Genomic DNA, 22,420 nt, shown 5'->3' with positions numbered 1-22,420 from the left:
TCTTCCAGTTGAACTGACAGGCCAGGACGTTAGTCAGAGGAGTTGCCAACATTCGTCTGATCAGGTTCTCTGAATTGGTGCCTCCTACCAGAGCCAGGCGAGAAATCTAAAATCAGAGGAGAGATGTACACACTTGATACACTGATATTCCAGCGCATGGTGTTCAATAATGTTCATCCCTGTTGTTGCGTTTAACCCCGGTGTCCCAATTTTGGTCATGTCAATATGCAAATGTGACAAATATTTTAACAAAGGTTCACACCATTGTGACATTTTTAACTTCTTTGTGGTTTCTTTAGAAAAAAAAGTGATAAATGAAAACCTGCAAAGGAATTTAGTCTGTAGTCTAATAGACCAGGGGTTTTCAAAGTGGGTGATGGGGCACCCTGGGGTGCCACGACGGCAGTCCAGGGGTGCCGCGAGATAATTTGATAATATTTGGGATTTATTTGGATACTTGAAAAATATTTAGTATAATTTTAAACTTGAATTACAAAGTTATTTTCAGTCAGTTCTAGCCAAAATGGCTATTATCTCAATGTTTTCCTCGCAACATAGGGTTAGGGTACTAAAACAAAAATATCGTCGCTGTTGGGCAGAAACCTCGTTTCATCTCCAAGTTTCAAATGTGTACGTCTTTTGCCCTGCTTCATCATACAAGACCATCGCACAAAACTAGTGAAAACAAACGTGCTGATCAAGATCTGCTGTTTTCACTAGTTTAGTAAATTTTATAGATAAATACAAAAGCAAAGGTTTTGGACATACAAGGTTTCCACCCGACAACGACGATATGCTACAAATATAAGGTGCTGGGAGTGAAAATTATGATGTAGGGGTGCCTCGGATTAAAAAAAATATATATATATGGGGTGCCCTGAGACAAAAAAGTTTGGGAACTCCTGTAATAGACAACATTAATAATAATTACACTATGTCCAATAGACTTGCCTTTCAAGAGGTGGCTGGTGTCATCTGTGTGGTTCCATCTGTAAAACAAAAACAATGCAAGTTAAGCACTGTCCATATTTGGAAGTTATTCAGCATGCGCAAGTGAAATTGACACAAAGTGATTTTATTTTGGTTAAAAATGTTAATAGCTATGCATTCTGTGTTCAGTAACAGGTCTCTCCCCTTTCCTACATCTCTTTTGTAAACAGAAAATACATTTTCAGTATCAAATCAGGAGAGAAAACTACATTAATGTACATGTTGTAACTGTGACTGTCTTGAAAGTCTGTGCGGTTTGGGCATCTTGCGATGCAGTACATTATAATAAATACAATCCCAGGGCTCCATTTAATAATACTCAGAATGGTGAGAATTTTAGAACACAATCATCAGTAGTCACTGGTACGTCATTGGGCGTTTCAGGCCTTTAACTATACACCCTGTTATACCAGCTGGCCCAGAAAAGGTGATCAAGCCTTCTCTGTGTGTTCCATGTCCAATTAAGTATTATGGCATTAGTTTTGGAAAGTAACATATACAGGCAGGGTACGAGTAGCCATTCGTATCGGTAGAACTGAGAAGACCTACAGGTTTGTGATGTTATATCTCTATCATAAATAGAAACAGCCGATCTATAAGTTTACAGAGAGTTGTATTGTATTATGGTTCTATAAGTTTACAGAGAGTTGTATTGTATTTGAGTTAAGGAAGGTTAAGTTAATCGAACCGCAAGTATGAATCATAGTGTCCTGTATGTTAAGTTAAGGAAGGTGAGTAAGATTAGCCGGTGTGTAACACCGCGGAGGTGATTATTAGTTCAGAGCTATATGCTAAGTAAGAATGAGTTAATCTAATCAGTATAAGACCTGGAGTCTCATGTGTTAAGGGTAGATAAGATAGGTATGTTACGCTAAGGTAAGTAGGATTAGTAGCTTTACAAGCTTGGGTCGTGGAGTGTCATTTGTTACGAAGGAACCACCCACGCGAAGGGAGTGAAAGGCTGAGTATCAGGACATAGGGTCTCTGAAAACCCAGATCTGAGCAACGCACCAGGGCTACTTCCACCAGTTAATGAGGAGGGTGGGATTGGGAACCTCCATTTCACTGGCAAGCCAATTGGACGTGACTCAGACCAATCAGTAACCACCCCCTACCCTGCTAATGAAAAGGGACGTAATGGTAAAGTCGTAGACTGTAGCCTACAAAGGTCACAGCCACGACTCCCTGAAGGCAAACCAATCATCACACAGCAAAATTCCGGGCTCAGAAAACTTGATGCAATGATCAGTAAGCCATCATACCAAAACGTTGTCTATCTAATGCAACTTACCGACTTACCAAAGGGAACGCCCAATCACACGTAATCGCAGACTCAGGAAGGGGACAAGTGGAGCATCAGCAACCTGAAACATCATTACCTATTATATAATACCGTCTTAACAGAATATTAACCCCTAAGTGATTTACAAGTAGAGTTATACAGGAGTTTAAGCAATATTAGCGTTGGAGGTGTAATATAAAGGGTTAATTAATTATGCAAATTAGGTCAAAAATTGAAAAGGGATTAAGGGGGGATCATAAGGTAAAGGTTTTAAACCGAAAGGTAGTATAGTATACAAATTATAGGTAAAAAGGTCTAAAAGGTGGTAAAATTAGGTTGAATTCAATAGGAAACCAATCCAAGTCAAAATAACATAAAGGGTTAATACATTTTGAAAATGTAATAGGGGAACTGAAGAGGGACTAGAGAGGGTTAACTAGTCCAAAAATTAAGTATATAACTGTTACCCAACTCAAGAAAATGACTAAAGTGTGTACAGAGCAAAAACAGCAGATCTACATGGCGTTAGCATGCTGTTTTGTTGATGTTTTAGCACAATACACGACGATTTAGGCTGAAAAAAACAAACAGGGGTCAAAATAATTGTAAGATAAGTAAAGAGGAGCTAAAGGGGTTTAAGAAACCATTAATTATATGTCTGTAGCTGTAACCTAGCCCAAATGACAGCCAAAAGAAACACCAGAGTCCCCACCTGAAGCTGGGCCAATGCTAATTGGCTCCATAGAAACCCTGTGTAATTCATGCTAACAGTTAGCTTATGACACAGCAGTTTAAAGGCTAGGTCTCACCAGGTAAATTAAGTAAATTAAGCTATGAAAAGTGGATAAAAGTGAAACCCTTTACCCAAAAGGTGTAGATAAGATCCTAAGGAACATTTTGTGAAGATTACAAGTGTCCAGCTATAGTATAAATGAATTAAAAAAGCTAAAAGGTGAGAGAATGTGTAATTCATTACCTGTTCATGTGCTGGGTCTCTGCTAGTGAGACAAGATGGCCACCCATGTTGACATGGGGATGTATTGCCATAGTTCAGAAGGATGTTTCCCATGGTCTGTAAGAACCAATCAGAGGGCTGCTATATATAATTGACTGTAGCTAAGCAACCATATGTCCTATCGGAAAGTGGGGGGTATCGAATGAAAGAGCAGAGTGTCCCGCATATGATAGGGTCTATTCTGTAGTGGAGGGGAGGGGCTTGCAAGGGAGAGCCAATCAGAAGGCTGCTATATATAATTGACTGTAGCTAAGCAACCATATGTCCTATCGGAAAGTGGGGGGTATTGAATGAAAGAGCAGAGTGTCCCACATATGATAGGGTCTATTCTGTAGTGGAGGGGAGGGGCTTGCAAGGGAGAGCCAATCAGAAGGCTGCTATATATAATTGACTGTAGCTAAGCCATCCTAGGTCCTATCGGGACGTGGGAGGTATTAAATGAAACCGTAGAGTTCCTGCATTATGATAGGGTCTATCTTGTAATGAAGGGGAGGGGCTTGTAAGGGAGAGCCAATCAGAAGGCTGCTATATATAATTGACTGTAGCTAAGCCATCATAGGTCCTATCGGGACGTGGGAGGTATCGAATGAAACCGTAGAGTTCCTGCATTATGATAGGGTCTATCTTGTAATGAAGGGGAGGGGCTTATAAGGGAGAGCCAATCAGAAGGCTGCTACCTAAAATTGAGAATAATTCAACAACCATAGGTCCCACAGGTAAGTGGGAGGTGTCCAATGAATCGGCAAAGAATCCTGCATCCTGATAGGGCTCCTAGGTAATAAGGGGGAGGGGCTTAGACCAAACCGGAAGTAGATCTATAGTTAATGAACCAAAGGTCCCAGTAAGGTGCGAGAGGTATTAAACGACTCGTCTCGGAGTCCTGCATGCTAATTGGACCTTCTCATGTGTGAAAGGGGAGGGGCTTATGTTAAACCGGAAGTGACACTATAGTTCTGGAACCGTGAGTCCCCCGGAGGTGTGGGAGATGTCAAATGACTTGTTTAGGAGTCCTACATTCTAATTGGACCTTCTTATATGTGAGGGGGGAGGGGCTTAAGTCAAACCGGAAGTAATCCTATATCTCTAGAACCGTTTGTTCCCCGGAGGTGTGAAAGATCTCTAGAGACTTGTCTCGGAGTCCTGCATGCTAATTGGACCTTTCTGTATCAAAAGGGGGAGGGGCTTGTGTTAAAACGGAAGTGGCCCTGTAGTTAGTAAAGTATATGTCCCAAGGGAATTTATGTTAAAGTTATTGTCCACGACATTACAAGCGGCACGAAGGCCAGCGGACCTTGGTCCTGCTCTGAGCGCCCGAGCGCCGCAGGCGCGAGTGCCCGCGAAGAGCGGGCCAGGGCCGCGCGGCCGGCGGAGTGCCGCGCGAGTTACGAAGCCGTGGTGGATGCAATCGTTATATTTAAGCGCACGATACACGCCATGAGCCGATAATGGTTTGGGTTTAGGTAAGGGTTAGGGTGGGTTAAGGTTATGGTTATGGTTAGGGTTTAGGGTTGGGGTTAGGGGTTGGGGTTAGGATTAGGGTTAAGGTTAGGGTTAGGGTTTGTGTTAGGGTTAGGATTAGGGAGAGGGTAAGGGTCTAAGGTTAGGGTTATGGACCTAGGGTTTTGGGGTTAGGGTTGGAGTTATATATAGAAGTTATTGTCCACGACATTACAAGCGGCGCGAAGGCCAGCGGAGGCCAGTGCGCGGGCCAGCGCGGCCAGCGCGTGGCCGGCGGAGCGCCGCGCGAGTTACAAAGCCGTGGTGGATGCAATCGTTATATATATGCCCAGGCCGTAAGGCCTGGGCAAGCGCACGATACACGCCCTGAGCCGATAATTATATGGGAGTTAGGGTTAAAATCTATTAACAGGTTTAGAGTTAGAATTAGGGTTAAAGCTGAAGTATAGGTAAGTGGTAAGTGGAGATATAAGCTAAAGTGGACCTCAGTGAGAAGTAAAGGTTAAAGTATTGGATAAGTTCGTAAGAGTGACCACCCTCATATAGTACCTAGTGTAGAAAACCCGGGTTTTTAAATGTGAAATAACCAATCCAATTGGGGTCACAATTACTTTTATTAAACCATTCAGAGGATCAAAACATCAATATAGAATAACACTTAATGTACAACACCCGACCAATAAAAGGGAAATTAATATTGGATTAAAGATGATAATAACCATATATGGGGTTCTATGGATGGGTGTGTAAAGGAAAAAAAACACAGAAGGATTTTAATTTGACAATAAAGAATAATATCAGAATAAAAGGTACAATTGGTCATTATATTAGTTATTTACAATATATACACAAAAACATAGCCCACTGGAAACTGTATAATGATCAGACAAGGTCCATATTCATATCTGGAAATTAGATACCCCTATCCGAGTGGGGTTCCTTAGGGATCCCAAACATCAAAACGCAAAGGTTAAAGTTCCATGTGACCGTCCAAGGGTTCAAGGTCCAAGATCAAGTTAAGAATAGGGTGCCAGGCAGGGCGAGATTGACCAGGGTCGGTGATGGGATAGGGCTAACGCTCATTGAGCCCCTTAGGGGTCCTAGAACCGAGCCGTTGGATCCAGAGATATTCCTGCCTCTTCCTTTGTGTAGGGGACCACAGGGGATTATGCTGTAGGACCAGGATGTGGAGGTTGTGGGGCCATGTGACAGGAAGTGGGTAACTAGGGCCGTATCGGACTTGAGGTGGTTGTTAATGTTATAAAGGTGCTGGGCCAGGCGTGTCTGAAGTGAGTTTTTTGTTTCACCCAAATAACGAATACCGCATTGGCGGCATTTCATTAGGTAAACCAGGTTTGGATATGACATGTCAGCATATGGTCAATATGACAGTATCAATTCAGTATCATGTAAATATGTTTACCATGGTCAGCAAAAACTAATGACTGGCTACATTTAAAAAAAAAGTTAGTTACTTTTAGAGTAGGCTGTCCTTTAGAATTGTTAGCCAACTTCTGAATTGGAACTCTATGAAGTAGTTCATCCCATAGCAGTGTTAGCTGTTAAAGGTCCTCAAAAGCATCTGTCCCAGTCCATTTGTTTCCATTTTTACACTTGAGTGAAATACCTGTAAGGGTCCATTTGGTTTCATTTTGTATGCTGCTGCTCTCACTCTCATTTGAACTTAGACCTAACTACATTTTCTGGAACCTCAAGGACTGCCGTGGGGGTCCCTGGTCCAACATCCAGGATAATACAGAGTACACTTATCTACATATATTATGCACATATCAATCTGAATATGGTATATATATGTTAGATACATGTCATACTTATCTACATATATGAACCTGGATATGGCATATATGTTGCATATATGTCATACTTATCTGCATATATGCAGATAAGTATGACATATATGCAACATATATGCACATATATGAATCTGAAAATGACATATAAGTCACATATATATGACATATATGTGCACATATGTACATATATGTTGCATATAAGTTCTTTCCGTGTGGGAAACTGTGTCTAGAAAATGTCTGCTCACGTGCAATGCAATGAACTGACTCTATTAGACCATACTGAGCTGGTTAGCATTAGCGTTAGCTTGTGGCACAACAACACCTTTGTCTCTGAACCTCGTGCAGAAATTCCTCTTGTTTTGCAAACTTGCAGCTTTATCCTCCTCTCAGACTGTCGTGCAAACACTCCCAGGACACAAAACTACACGCTGGTTTGTGCACAGCAAACACATTAAAATAATACAGACCCTTTCTGAATCTCTGTTCTCTCGTGGTCCGTCCCTATCTGCTCCTGTGCTTAGTTTGTTTTTAAGTGAAATGTCCCTACAGTCCCTTAAACCCCATAAACGCTGCTACAGCTAGCTCTGGTCCAGCTGCACTGCTGACAGGCTGGCTCAACTTGAAGTAAAAAAAAAAAATCTAATTTATAGCCTATAACAGACTTTTGAAAATAGCTGATCTGACATGCTCACAATGATGCATCTTATTGCAACACATTGTGAGCTTGTAGAACGGCTATTTTCAAATGGCAGAAATGTATTTACAGCTGAAGTGCATGTTTAATGTGTAATGTGTAATAATAATCCAATGTGCATGTGTAATAATAATCCAAATACAAGTAACTTCAGACACACACACACACACACACACACACACACACACGGCCACTCTACAAGCTCTAGATGTAGAATGTAATGCTTGATAGGCAATACTATAATTCCTTGCCAAAAATAACAATATAATACAATGAATAATGGTATCCTGATTCCAAACTTTTATTTTCAAAAGAATACTTTCCTTACTTTCACTTACTACGCAATAAACACATTGCAAAAGTGTACACATTTATTTGGTTTGTTACATCATAAAAAGTGGAAAACATTGACATTGTTATCTTGTCAGTTTAAATCATATAAGAAAGGAAGCACTGCCTGGGTTCATTTACAATACAGTGATCCCTGTTGACATCAATATGACATCAAGGCTTTAAAGTAATATAATATCTGGGACTATTCACTAACTAGAAAAACAGTTCCTGCAGAAACTGTGTGGTCTTGCTGTAAACTCGCACAAAGTATATTATATAGGCTACAGTAGAAAATGTACACATCCCTCCTCAGACAGACTTTCAATTCAGCTCAATCCCAAGCAGTAATATAAATGGTAAGACAGAATGTATTTCCCACAGGAATCCACTGGGAAACAGTTTTTAGACGAATCTCAGTAAAAAACTAACTGTTTAAAGCTGAAAAAGTTGAAGTTTTAACAAGTTTAATTTAGGTGAAAGTTTAAACAAAGTATACAGCCAGGACTTTCCCCCTGTATGAATCTGCATGTGGGTCAGTGACGTGACGCCCCAAAAAACATGTTTTTTAAAAAACTTTAAATAGCAGGCATAAAAATTATTTACTTTTGTTCTACTCACTCTCAACTTTATGGAAACACATTTTGTTTTTAGATATTTTATTGGAATCAGACTTTATTGAGCAGTTTGTTGTACTTGTGCCTAAAACCGTCATCTGGTGTGACATGACAATAATTGTTCATAAAATGAAAATGGAGTACACCTTTCTTAAATTACTCACTTTATCAAAGTCCTTTATCATAACTAACCTGTGATCCACTATAGTTTTGTGAAAATTAATTGAATCTGTATATTTTTTTCATAATCAACACTCTGTGTGAGGCCCATGTTGTCGATCTTTCAACATATTTTAATTTTATTCTGACAAAAACTTTCTTTAAAATTACACAAATATTTGTGACTCTTCCTGATACTATTTTCTATGTAAACCATACACATTTTTTCGGTTTCATCATTAATAAAGGTATGATTTCTCACTATTTGGAATGTCACACCAGATGACTTAGTGTCACACCAGATGACCATATCTTCATGTGTCAAAGCAAACTGTGTTTTAACCTACCTATTAGTGAGTACTGAACTTTACTGATTGATTAAACAATTACCCAGGAAAAAAAGCAAAAGTAAAATTGCTTTAACATTAAATAACATGGCCTTAATATTTCTGAACAGGATAGTATTGTTGGGCCTTAACATAGGATAACAAAGAATTGTAGTAGTAGATGGATGATGAGGATGTGCACAGGAATGCTACGCACACCTAAGTCTTCTGCCGACCCACGGCAGAAGGATCTTAAAGAGACAATAAGGTGCATAGCCACACTGGGAGCCAAGGCAACATTTTATTAACACCAATTATTGGAAACAACTCAGCATTCAGGTGTATTACTTTTTTCCGAAGTCTCCTGAACTTGAACACAGCATTTTGAGTTGAACAAATTTATTTACGAATCATGTCGTTACACCACATCTCCACTAGCTAAAGAGTGCTGGGTTGTGCAACTCCGAAAATAGCTGATCTACAAGCTCTCGCAGCACAATGCGTTGAGAGCTTGTAGATCAGCTATTTTCGCTATGTTTGTCTCGGGTCCTACCTTACCTCATTGTCCAGTCCAGTGAGTGAAAGTACAAAAGTATTAGATTAGATTAGAATAGACATTTAGACTGCATTGTACATCAGCCAGTCACATTTGGTGAGGGTATAGACATTTAGACTGTATTGTACATCAGCCAGTCACATTTGGTGAGGGTAGCAAACCGTTTGCCCTGTTGCGGTTCTGCTATGCCACAGACAACTTCCTGCTCTTTGTAGAAAATGCAGTCTCGCCCCTTTGGCCAGACAAAACCATTTTTCATTTTTCCAAGTTGATTCATGCAGTTTATCTCTAGCCCCTCCTTATTAATGGTAACAATCTGCCCCACATATGGCTTTCCCTCATATTTGATTATGACAAACTGTCCTTGTGTGTATTCATCTGAGGAGGTGTCTGAATCCTCAGCTTGGGCCTCTCCAATAGATGCACTTGTGTCCAGCACCTGAGTAGAAGACCTTCAGGAGGAGACATTTAAATGTAATTTATTTGTCAGGTAGATTGTTTTTAGTAGTAAAATGTAATTACTAGCAAGTCCTCAAGTTTGCCAAGTATGTTATACTCACTGAGCTCCGGAAGCTGTTTTGGGCCTGCAGCTGACCTGGGAAGGGGGCAGTTCCGCAGATGGGCCACCACTTAGTTAAGGAAGAAAAGGAATGAATGGATGACATAAGTTACTTTATTGTCATTAAACAGGTACAATTACAGGTATCATAAAATTGGCAAAGAGAATGATTTAGTTATACTTACTCATCACTTGTCTTGTCACCTGGCACCTCAGCCCTGGAGACTTGGTCGAACTGTAATTTCCGTGGGTTGTGACAGGTGCAGATCTGAGGAAACTGGCAGAAACAACTCAGGTCTCTGTAAACTATCTTTCCCGGGAAGATAGAAAGAACCTGGTGCGTAGTGCTGATGCCAGTCACTGGACGCACTGATGGAGGGACCATTTCATCCATGTTGGATATCTTCTCTTCTTCGATCCACATGACAGTGACTTTTTCAGAGGACTTCTGTAAATACTCACACAGATCCCTCGGTGTTTGTAGGTCACTGCCTCCGAGGACATACATGTCTGCCTTACGCTTCAGCACCCCTCCCACACCATCAGGTGCGCCCTTTCCATGGGAACGCTCTGAAAAGTTCCAGGTGACCCTCTTGAATCCCCATGTATAAGGAATGCTGCTCATGAGGAAGCAGTTTGTGCGATTCCGGTACTGGGTTGCTGGCCCATCACTGAGGACATGCAGGGTGTCAATTGCATTGTCTTGTTTTCCTCGGAAATCATCAATAACTGGCTTGATGTGTGCCCACACAGCACGCTCATCATGGCGTAAGGACTGTGAAATGGTGGCATAGCACTGGGAGCCACTGACTGAGTAGGCAACTCCGGTATGCACTGTTGCCGGCTGCCTATTGCCACCAAAATGAAACGCCTGAATCTCTGTGTTTAGTTTACATGCATAGTTCTCAGAAAAGTCTATATGCAAGACCATTTCATTGGGTTGGATGCTCTCCTTGATGTGTCTGAACTGCTTCACCTGATGAAGCCAGTTGAGCTGATGACTTGCAATCGCACTGAGCCTCTGGTTGAACACATCAGTGAGTTCTCCATGTTTGTGTATTTTGGAAATAATAAAATCACATTTTCTGTACCACCCATTTTCTGTTGTCAAGTGTCTTATATTAACTGCTTATAACGGATAGTTATTATAAAGTGTTACCACAATATAAGGTTTAGGTTTCTGTGAAGGGGTTTCTGCTCTGTCTGATGAATTTGCTGTATCACCGAATGAAGCTAAATTAAATTATGTAAAAATGTTTAAAACGTTGTTTTAAACATGTTAAAATGTTTTAAATGGACAAAAGAAACATGGGACTTGTTATTTATTGTTATGTCTGTAGGAAAATACAGTATATATCATCTGGTGTGACAATCAAGTCATCTGGCGTGACAAGCAGATATGTCACACCAGATGACGAAGTGTCACACCAGATGACGTTTTCTGCATTTAGGACTACCTTGAGGCTACCAGGTACACATTAGCATGCTAACAACATGCTAGCTATAACAAAACAACCTAGATTTACATGTAATTATGACCAAAGTTTCAAATAACTTTTGCTTTATTAATGAAAAAGGTGTCACACCAGATGACATCCAGAAGTGCCACACTTGTCAAAGTTTCAACAAGATGGCATTTCATGAAAATGTTAAAATCATAACTCACCTCAGACACCTGTCTTGCAGTTGTGCTGGGAGTGCTGAATAGCCTTACAGAAGAAGGACCTCTCTAGCCCAGTAGGTGTCCAAATTATTGCCTGTTTAATTTTTCCAAACTAGTGTCACACCAGATGATTTTGGTTTGGGGGACAAAATCTTTTTGATCAGAAATGACTGAAAACATTATGCTTGGACTTTGAAAAGATATAGGCTCACAAATAGACATTATTTTTTGCCTAAATTCATTTTTAAATGAATTTTAGCAATTCTTTTTCTTAGTTTTATTCAAGTTCCCACTTTGAGAAACAAGGTCGGGACAGTCACACCAGCTGACATTTACCATGTTTGGTTGAAGATTCTGAAGAAATGAGGAATGAAATGTTTTAATCTTGAGTAAGTTCACATAAAGCTTAATGTCCTGCACAATATTCAGAAGGTTTTTGACAAATATATTTTTTATTTATACATGTTTGACACCGAGGACAGCGAAAACGCTACGTCACGTCACCCACCCACATCTTCAGGAGTTGTACAATGACTAAAGCTGCTGCCACACACACAGTACAGCTAAAGGGCTTTATTTTCTCCTGTATGAATCCTCATGTGCTGTTTCAGAGCACTATTACAATTAAAGCTGTTGCCACACATTTCACAGCTATAGGGCTTTTCCAGAGTATGAATCCTCAAATGTCTCTTCAGACTGCCCTTGGTACTAAAGCTGCTGTCACACACTGTGCAGCTAAAGGGTTTTTCCCCTGTATGAATTAACATGTGTTTCTTCAGATTACTGGCTAGACTAAAGCTGTTACCACAAAGTGTACAGCAAAATGGCTTTTCCCCTGTATGAATCCGCATGTGCTGCTTCAGAGTACTATTACAACTAAAGCTGTTGCCACAAATTTCACAGCTATATGGCCTTTCCCCTGTATGAACCCTCATGTGCTTCTTCAGAGCACTATTACACCTAAAGCTGTTGCCACAAATTTCACAGCTATAGAGATTTTCCCCTGTATGAATCCTCATGTGCTGCTTCAGAGTACTTTTACAATTAAAGCTTTTGCCACAAATTTCACAGCTATAGGGTTTTTCCCCTGCATGAATCCTCATGTGCGATTTCAGATGACCACTACAATTAAAGCTGTTACCACAAACAGTACAGCTGTATGGTTTTATCCCTGTATGAATCCTCATGTGCTGCTTCAGATATGCATTACAACTAAAGCTGCTGCCACACAATGTACAGCAAAATGGTTTGTCCCCTGTATGAATCCTCATGTGCTTCTTCAGAGAACTATTACAACTAAAGCTGTTGCCACAAATTTCACAGCTATAGGGTTTTTCCCCTGTATGAACCCTCATGTGTGATTTCAGATGACCACTACAATTAAATCTGTTGCCACAAACAGTACAGCTGTATGTTTTTTCCCCTGTATGAATCCTTATGTGCGATTTCAGATTACTATTACAATTAAAGCTGCTGCCACACACTGTGCAGCTAAAGGGTTTTTCCCCTGTATGAATTAGCATGTGTTTCTTCAGATGACTCGATGTTTTAAAGCTGTTGCCACAAAGTGTACAGCTGAAGGGTTTTTCCCCTGTATGAATCCTCATGTGCTGCTTCAGGGCACCCTTACCACTAAAGCTGCTGTCACAAAATGTGCAGCTAAAGGGCTTTTCCCCTGTATGAATTAGCTTGTGTAGCTTCAGATAACTCTTTGTAGTAAAGCTTTTACCACAGAGTGTACAGCTGAAGGGTTTGTCTCCTGTATGAATCATTGTGTGCTGCTTCAGAGTACCATCTGCATCAGCTTGCATTTGTTTGTGTGTGTAGGAGGTGCTGACTGGAGGGTCTGTTTCTCTGTTTTCATCAGTTGAACTTTTCACTGTTACTAATGTCAACGTTGTCCCACCAGCCTCTAATGGGACGTCCTCTTGTGTTTGGAACAGCTCCTCCTGTTCCGCTTTGATCTGTGGAGGTTCTGGATCCTTCTTGATCGGTCTGGAACCCTGCTCCTTCTGTTCTGGTGAAGACTCTTCTTTACAAAGAGGGACAAAATAAAATCATAGTTCAGTCAGGACACTCATAACCAGTTTTATTCCAACAAGTTTAAACATTTGTATTTGGCAATGTGGCAGTGATCCAGCAATGTTTCATAACAAAAGAAGCATGGCATGTCACAAAATCACATGTTTGATCAAAGAAATCTGTGCATTCTTCATCCGAATTCAATGGTTCAGCTCAGAAATCAGTCCCGGCAGCAACTGCTGATTGCACTTTCTGAGTGCAAGCAAGCATCAGGATCATCATCCCTCTCACCTTTAGTGTATCTTGTGCACGGCATACAAAGACTCTCTTCCTTTATGAGTAGTTTCACATCTCTGTCAGATGATGGCTTTGAGGACACTGCCATAACAGCTGGTTTTAACTCCACCTACATAAAAAACAGTTGGTGTCTTTAATTGTTTCGCAATTATTCCATAAATACATGTAGAACAGTCTCATGTTAGAGGGAGCAGATTTCTGTTGATCTTCTAGACTTGGTTTCTAACATTATTAGAGTGTGTTGTTTTGCTAGGGTGATACAGTGTTGTTTTGCTAGGGTTCAATGTGGTGTAATAAGACCTCAACCAAAAGATATAATTTGTAATCAAATTACCATTTTACTTTGTGGAACAGCTGTGTATTCCACAGGGTTAGAAATATCCAATGGAACCTTTTCATCCTTCACATCCAACAGTCCACTGTTAAACCTTAGACGTGACAGAGGGACGAAACAGGCCTTCAACACTACCGCTGTTACGTTCATCTGTAAAATCACAAGCAGAAAAGACACTTCATGAATATGTGAGTTGTGGAAAAACAAAAGGCAATATAAAACAAAAGATGATCATAAACAAGGTGTAATAGTTATCCATTAAAATGGGGGAGAGTTGGAACACGCCACCAACATAGGCTACTAGATTAAATATAAAAACAATTTGTGACCAAAAACTCAACAAACACAAAAAAGATGACAGATAACACATTTTAATAGCTATAAAATGCAATAACACAAACAACAAACCTGGTGCTCAATCTTCCTCCTTTTGGGTTCTCTACAGGACTGCTCAACCTCCCCTTGGTTCATCTGTAATGATGAATGGCTTGGTATTAAAAACAAGGTGGAGAAAGTAGAGGCTGTGCTAATCTAGGGCCCTATTTTTGTCCATGTCTTACCCCTTATCCTTAAACCATTTTTTACTATTTGCAATAGTAAAACAATGGTTCAAATAGCTGATATGTGTCAAAGTACATTTGAAGTATTCTAAACTGTTTTTCAAAATAGTAAAATAAGTTTTGGGATAAGTGGTATAAGGCATGAACGAAAATGTAGCTCCTAATTTGCCCTTTCTAATAAAGAGTCTTCTTCAAGGTTAGTAGTTTGTATCAAACAATACCGATTTCCACACAATTACTGGGTGCAACCTCTTACCTTCTTGTTCAGTTGTTCCTCAAAGTCAAGTCCTTGGAAATGGTTCTCTGTCTTGTCTCTGAATTTGCTGAAAGCACAAACAACATAGACTACAGCGTTACATGGTACAGTACTTATATGCTACCTGAGGAGGGGCTTTTCCACGCTTTTAATTCAACCAATCAGAGCAACGTTGTCCCACCAGCCTCTAATGGGACGTCCTCTTGTGTTTGGAACAGCTTGTCCTGTTCCTCTTTGATCTGTGGAGGTTCTGGATCCTTCTTGATGTGTGTGTGTGTGTGTGTATGGGCATAAAGGGGATTTGGTTCCCCTGACATCACAGTGAGCGGGATGTCAAAGTGTGAGAGTCAATCAACAAAAAAGCGTTACCCGTCCAGACAGACAGATAGACGGTCAAGATGTGACGGTTCTGATAGTAAACTGCAACCTATGATCGCAAACTGCGACCTATGGTCGCAATAATCCCAGGATACATAAAAACATTCACAATTTCAGTTTCAAATGTGAAAAGAAAAAAGATCCCATCAAGATTTGGCGGGCCCCCTGTAGTAACTCTGAGGACCCAGCAGGGGTCCCGGATCCCCTGTGGAAGACCCCTGGTATTTGCTACTACTCATTTTTGTTTTCAGAGCCCAGCTACAACAACTTTTATGCTTCAATTATGATCTAATTTAACATTGTTCTGGAGCAGGAGCAGAGTGATTACTGAGATAGGCTCAGGGGTCTGTCTATGGGGTCCCAGGTGAGGAAAGACCCCAACCAAAGGTCATAAAGGTTATTCTGGCTGCTTTAAAAGGCTAATAAATGAACTCAGGATGTTTTAAAACCTACAAAACAACTCCAATATTATGAAAATCGGGGGTGGGGGTCCAGAACATTTTACATCCATCATTCATTCATTCAATTCCTTGACCCAGAAAACATAGGATTGGCATGTTTAATTACGTTTCTAGGTTGTCTAGAAGCCAAGATAGCACAAATTATGTATTTTATGTCGGCCATTTTGAACGTCCAAAATGGCGGCTTTGCAGGTGTCTGTGCAAATGATTTTTGGATTCCCCATGCTCTGAAGATTCCAAAAATGTATAGTTTTACAAATCTGAGCATTAGCGTTAGCTTGTAGCACAACAAAACCTTTGTCTCTGAACCTCGTGCAGAAATTCCTCTTGTTTTGCAAACTTGCAGCTTTATCCTCCTCTCAGAGTGTCGTGCAAACACTCCCAGGACACAAAACTACACGCTGGTTTGTGCACAGCAAACACATTAAAATAATACAGGCCCTTTCTGAATCTCTGTTCTCTCGTGGTCCGTCCCTCTCTGCTCCTGTGCTCAGAGTTTTTTTTAAGTGAAATGTCCCTTTAACCCCATAAACGCTGCTACAGAACTAGCTCTGGTCCAGCTGCACTGCTGACAGGCTGGCTCAACTTGAAGTAAAAAAAAATCTAATTTATAGCCTATAACAGCCTTTTGAAAATAGCTGATCTACATGCTCACAATAATGCATCGCATTGCAACACATTGTGAGCTTGTAGAACGGCTATTTTCAAATGGCAGAAATGTATTTACAGCTGAAGTGCATGTTTTGTAATAATAATCCAAAAACAAGTAACTTCAGACACACACACACACACACACACACACACACACACACACACACACACACACACACACACGGCCACTCTACAAGCTCTAGATGTAAAATGTAATGCTTGATAGGAAATACTACAATTCCTTGCAAAAAATAACAATATAATACAATGAATAATGGTATCCTGATTCCAAACTTTTATTTTCAAAAGAATACTTTCCTTACTTTCACTTACTACGCAATAAACACATTGCAAAAGTGTACACATTTATTTGGTTTGTTACATCATAAAAAGTGGAAAACATTGACATTGTTATCTTGTCAGTTTAAATCATATAAGAAAGGAAGCACTGCCTGGGTTCATTTACAATACAGTGATCCCTGTTGACATCAATATGACATCAAGGCTTTAAAGTAATATAATATCTGGGACTATTCACTAACTAGAAAAACAGTTCCTGCAGAAACTGTGTGGTCTTGCTGTAAACACGCACAAAGTATATTATATAGGCTACAGTAGAAAATGTACACATCCCTCCTCAGACAGACTTTCAATTCAGCTCAATCCCAAGCAGTAATATAAATGGTAAGACAGAATGTATTTCCCACAGGAATCCACTGGGAAACAGTTTTTAGACGAATCTCAGTAAAAAACTAACTGTTTAAAGCTGAAAAAGTTGAAGTTTTAACAAGTTTAATTTAGGTGAAAGTTTAAACAAAGTATACAGCCAGGACTTTCCCCCTGTATGAATCTGCATGTGCATCTTCAGGAGTTGTACAATGACTAAAGCTGCTGCCACACACACAGTACAGCTAAAGGGCTTTATTTTCTCCTGTATGAATCCTCATGTGCTGTTTCAGAGCACTATTACAATTAAAGCTGTTGCCACACATTTCACAGCTATGGGGCTTTTCCAGAGTATGAATCCTCAAATGTCTCTTCAGACTGCCCTTGGTACTAAAGCTGCTGTCACACACTGTGCAGCTAAAGGGTTTTTCCCCTGTATGAATTAACATGTGTTTCTTCAGATTACTGGCTAGACTAAAGCTGTTACCACAAAGTGTACAGCAAAATGGCTTTTCCCCTGTATGAATCCGCATGTGCTGCTTCAGAGTACTATTACAACTAAAGCTGTTGCCACAAATTTCACAGCTATATGGCCTTTCCCCTGTATGAACCCTCATGTGCTTCTTCAGAGCACTATTACACCTAAAGCTGTTGCCACAAATTTCACAGCTATAGAGATTTTCCCCTGTATGAATCCTCATGTGCTGCTTCAGAGTACTTTTACAATTAAAGCTTTTGCCACAAATTTCACAGCTATAGGGATTTTCCCCTGTATGAATCCTCATGTGCGATTTCAGATGACCACTACAATTAAAGCTGTTACCACAAACAGTACAGCTGTATGGTTTTATCCCTGTATGAATCCTCATGTGCTGCTTCAGATATGCATTACAACTAAAGCTGCTGCCACACACTGTACAGCAAAATGGTTTTTCCCCTGTATGAATCCTCATGTGCTTCTTCAGAGAACTATTACAACTAAAGCTGTTGCCACAAATTTCACAGCTATAGGGTTTTTCCCCTGTATGAACCCTCATGTGTGATTTCAGATGACCACTACAATTAAATCTGTTGTCACAAACAGTACAGCTGTATGTTTTTTCCCCTGTATGAATCCTCATGTGCGATTTCAGATTACTATTACAATTAAAGCTGCTGCCACACACTGTGCAGCTAAAGGGTTTTTCCCCTGTATGAATTAGCATGTGTTTCTTCAGATGACTCGATGTTTTAAAGCTGTTGCCACAAAGTGTACAGCTGAAGGGTTTTTCCCCTGTATGAATCCTCATGTGCTGCATCAGGGCACCCTTACCACTAAAGCTGCTGTCACAAAATGTGCAGCTAAAGGGCTTTTCCCCTGTATGAATTAGCTTGTGTAGCTTCAGATAACCCTTTGTAGCAAAGCTTTTACCACAAAGTGTACAGCTGAAGGGTTTGTCTCCTGTATGAATCCTTGTGTGCTGCTTCAGAGTACCATCTGGACCAGCTTGCATTTGTTTGTGTGTGTAGGAGGTGCTGGCTGGAGGGTCTGTTTCTCTGTTTTCATCAGTTGAACTTTTCACTGTTACTAATGTCAACATTGTCCCACCAGCCTCTAATGGGACGTCCTCTTGTGTTTGGAACAGCTTGTCCTGTTCCTCTTTGATCTGTGGAGGTTCTGGATCCTTCTTGATCGGTCTGGAACCCTGCTCCTTCTGTTCTGGTGAAGACTCTTCTTTACAAAGAGGGACACAATAAAATCATAGTTCAGTCAGGACACTCATAACCAGTTTTATTCCAACAAGTTTAAACATTTGTATTTGGAAATGTGGTAGTGATCCAGCAATGTTTCATAACAAAAGAAGCATGGCATGTCACAAAAACACATGTTTGATCAAAGAAATCTGTGCATTCATCTGAATTCAATGGTTCAGCTCAGAAATCAGTCCCGGCAACAACTGCTGATTGCACTTTCTTTTTTTTTTAAGATTGCACTTTCTTTTTTTGATTGCACTTTCTGAGCACAAGCAAGCATCAGGATCATCATCCCTCTCACCTTTAGTGTATCTTGTGCACGGCATACAAAGACTCTCTTCCTTTATGAGTAGTTTCACATCTCTGTCAGGTGATGGCTTTGAGGACACTGCCATAACATCTGGTTTTAACTCCACCTACATAAAAAACAGTTGGTGTATTTAATTGTTTTGCAATTATTCCATAAATACATGTAGAACAGTCTCATGTTAGAGGGTGCAGATTTCTGTTGATCTTCTAGACTTGGTTTAATTCTAACATTATTAGAGTGTGTTGTTTTGCTAGGGTGATACAGTGTTGTTTTGCTAGGGTTCAATGTAGTGTAATAAGACCTCAACCAAAAGATATAATTTGTAATCAAATTACCATTTTACTTTGTGGAACAGCTGTGTATTCCACAGGGTTAGAAATATCCAATGGAACTGTTTCATCCTTCACGTCCAACAGTCCACTGTTAAACCTTAGACGTGACAGAGGGACGAAACAGGCCTTCAACACTACCGCTGTTACGTTCATCTGTAAAATCACATGCAGAAAAGACACTTCATGAATATGTGAATTGTGGAAAAAAAGGCAATATAAAACAAAAGATGATCATTAACAAGGTTTAATAGTTATCCATTAAAATGGGGGAGGGTTGGAACATGCCACCAACATAGGCTACTAGATTAAATATAAAAACAATTTGTGACCAAAAACTCAACAAACACAAAAAAGATGACAGATAACACATTTTAATAGCTATAAAATGCAATAACACAAACAACAAACCTGGTGCTCAATCTTCCTCCTTTTGGGTTCTCTACAGGACTGCTCAACCTCCCCATTTTGGTTCATCTGTAATGATGAATGGCTTGGTATTAAAAACAAGGTGGAGAAAGTAGAGGCTGTGCTAATCTAGGGCCCTATTTTTGTCCATGTCTTACCCCTTATCCTTAAACCATTTTTACTATTTTCAATAGTAAAAGTGGTATAAGGCATGAACGAAAATGTAGCTCCTAATTTCTAATAAAGAGTCTTCTTCAAGGTTAGTAGTTTGTATCAAACAATACCGATTTCCACACAATTACTGGGTGCAACCTCTTACCTTCTTGTTCAGTTGTTCCTCAAAGTCAAGTCCTTGGAAATGGCTCTCTGTCTTGTCTCTGAATTTGCTGAAAGCACAAACAACATAGACTACAACGTTACATGGTGCAGTACTTATATGCTACCTGAGGAGGGGCTTTTCCACGCTTTTAATTCAACCAATCAGAGCAGAGCAAATGAAGTGGGGGGAGCTAAGATGTTTCCAATAACCCTGAGCTGTCATGGACATTAACATAACACATCAACAGTCAGGTGATTTAATAGCATGTCTTTATGCTTGCTTGCACTATTTTAAATTGTGTTTTTTATGTCTAAAAGAATCTTAAAGGGGAAAACCACTCATTTACCTAGAGGAGTTTTGTGGAAATACAAAAAAGTCCCCCCCTTCTGTGTTGCCTAGAATTGGAGGACTGATTTTGGGGTTTGTATTGCAAAGTACACCGGTGTGAGGTCATCACGGTTACTATTGGAATATAGAGCTACTTAACACATAAGTGGACATTTAAAACCTATCCCTTACGCACCCTTCTTTACAACAAGGGTTTATATTTTAGATTGTAATTAGAGAAAAGTAAGATAAGGGTTAAAATAGTTTTGTTTACTGCTTTCTATCGGTTTAGCAATTTTAATGATTTTGATTTCAGTGGTTGGGGGCTAAATATATAGTTTTAGACACAATAAGCCCATTCCCAAGATGCAGGTGTGACTTATGGGGACTAGTAGGCCTACTGTAAATAATATTGATGCCTTATTTTGTCTAAAAATACATATTTAGCCACTGTACACGGGTGGGTGACGTGACGTAACGTTTTCGCTGTCCTCGGTGTCAAACATGTATAAATCTCATTGTTAAAGGACAGGTGAGAATTGGTTAGGGTGTGTACCCCTATTGCTGGAGGGACAACTCATTTGCATGTAGGCCTATTCCTTTTAGTATGATAAGTAGTGGGTATAGTATAGCCCCCAACAGTAGGCTATTGTGTGAATGCTGTGGGAGGATTGGAAATCATTTGTATTCAAATTGTTTCTACTGGAAAACACTTAGTCTTCTGCAAAAAACATCTGAAAGGTGACACCTAACGTCAGAGGAAGTGTGTAGCGGTCACCTCGGTGGTCTGTTTTGAGAGGAGGGCTTTTGAGTTCTTTTAAATCTATTCAACTTAACTCTGATTAATTTAGAAGTTTTAGATGAAGGAAAAAAAGTTCTCAATTATTTAGTAATGATTTGTGCAATGATTGTGCAAAATACAAAAATAGAATAGCCTAATGAATATGTAAATAACAATTAGGTTCAAAACCTTGAATGTGAAAATACCCCTCTTTCTTCAGGCATAATATCACAACAAATTTAAGTCACTTAGAAGCCCATTCAGGTTGGGTATAATTTTTGGACACACACACACACACACACACACACACACACACACACACACACACACACACACACACACACACACACACACACACACACACACACTCTCTACAAGCTCATAATGGTGGAAAGATCTAAAATGTAATTTATGCTTGATGGCGATACTGAACAATTCCTTGCAAAAAATAGCAACACCAACAATAATAATACAATGAATAACAGTATCCCGATTCCAAACTTTTATTTTCAAAAGAATGTACACAAGAACACTTCCCTTACTTTCACTTACTACACACTAAAACATTGCAAAAGTGTACACATTTCTTTGGTTTGTTACATCATAAAAAGTGGAAAACATTGTTATCTTGCCAGTTTAAATCATAAAAGAAATGAAGCACTGCCTGGGTAATACTTTCCTTACTTTCACATACTACGCAATAAAGACATTGCAAAACATTTATTTGGTTTATTGTTACATCATAAAGAGTGGAAAACATTGACATTGTTATCTTGTCAGTTTAAATCATATAAGAAAGGAAGCACATTCCAACAAGTTTAAACATTTTTATTTGGCAATGTGGCAATGATCCTGTCATGTTTCATAAGGAAGCATGGCAAGTCGGCATATCAGTAGTAGGCATATGCTGAGCACATAGCCTACGAATGAATTAATGCATCCAACATACCACAGACCTGTGGGAGGGTTCAGGGATGTGCCGAGTGTGAAGTTGGGTTAGCTATTGTCCAGGAACATAGAAAACCACAAATCCATGTATGTCCCTTTTATGCCCATATACAGTGATCCCTGTTGTCATCAATATGAAGACATAGTACTAACATGACTGTCTTTCAAGGACTACA

This window comes from Nannobrachium achirus, assembly GCF_963921795.1.
Source record: "Nannobrachium achirus genome assembly, chromosome: 14".
Taxonomy (NCBI): Eukaryota; Metazoa; Chordata; class Actinopteri; order Myctophiformes; family Myctophidae; genus Nannobrachium; species Nannobrachium achirus.
This window is presented reverse-complemented; position numbering follows the sequence as displayed.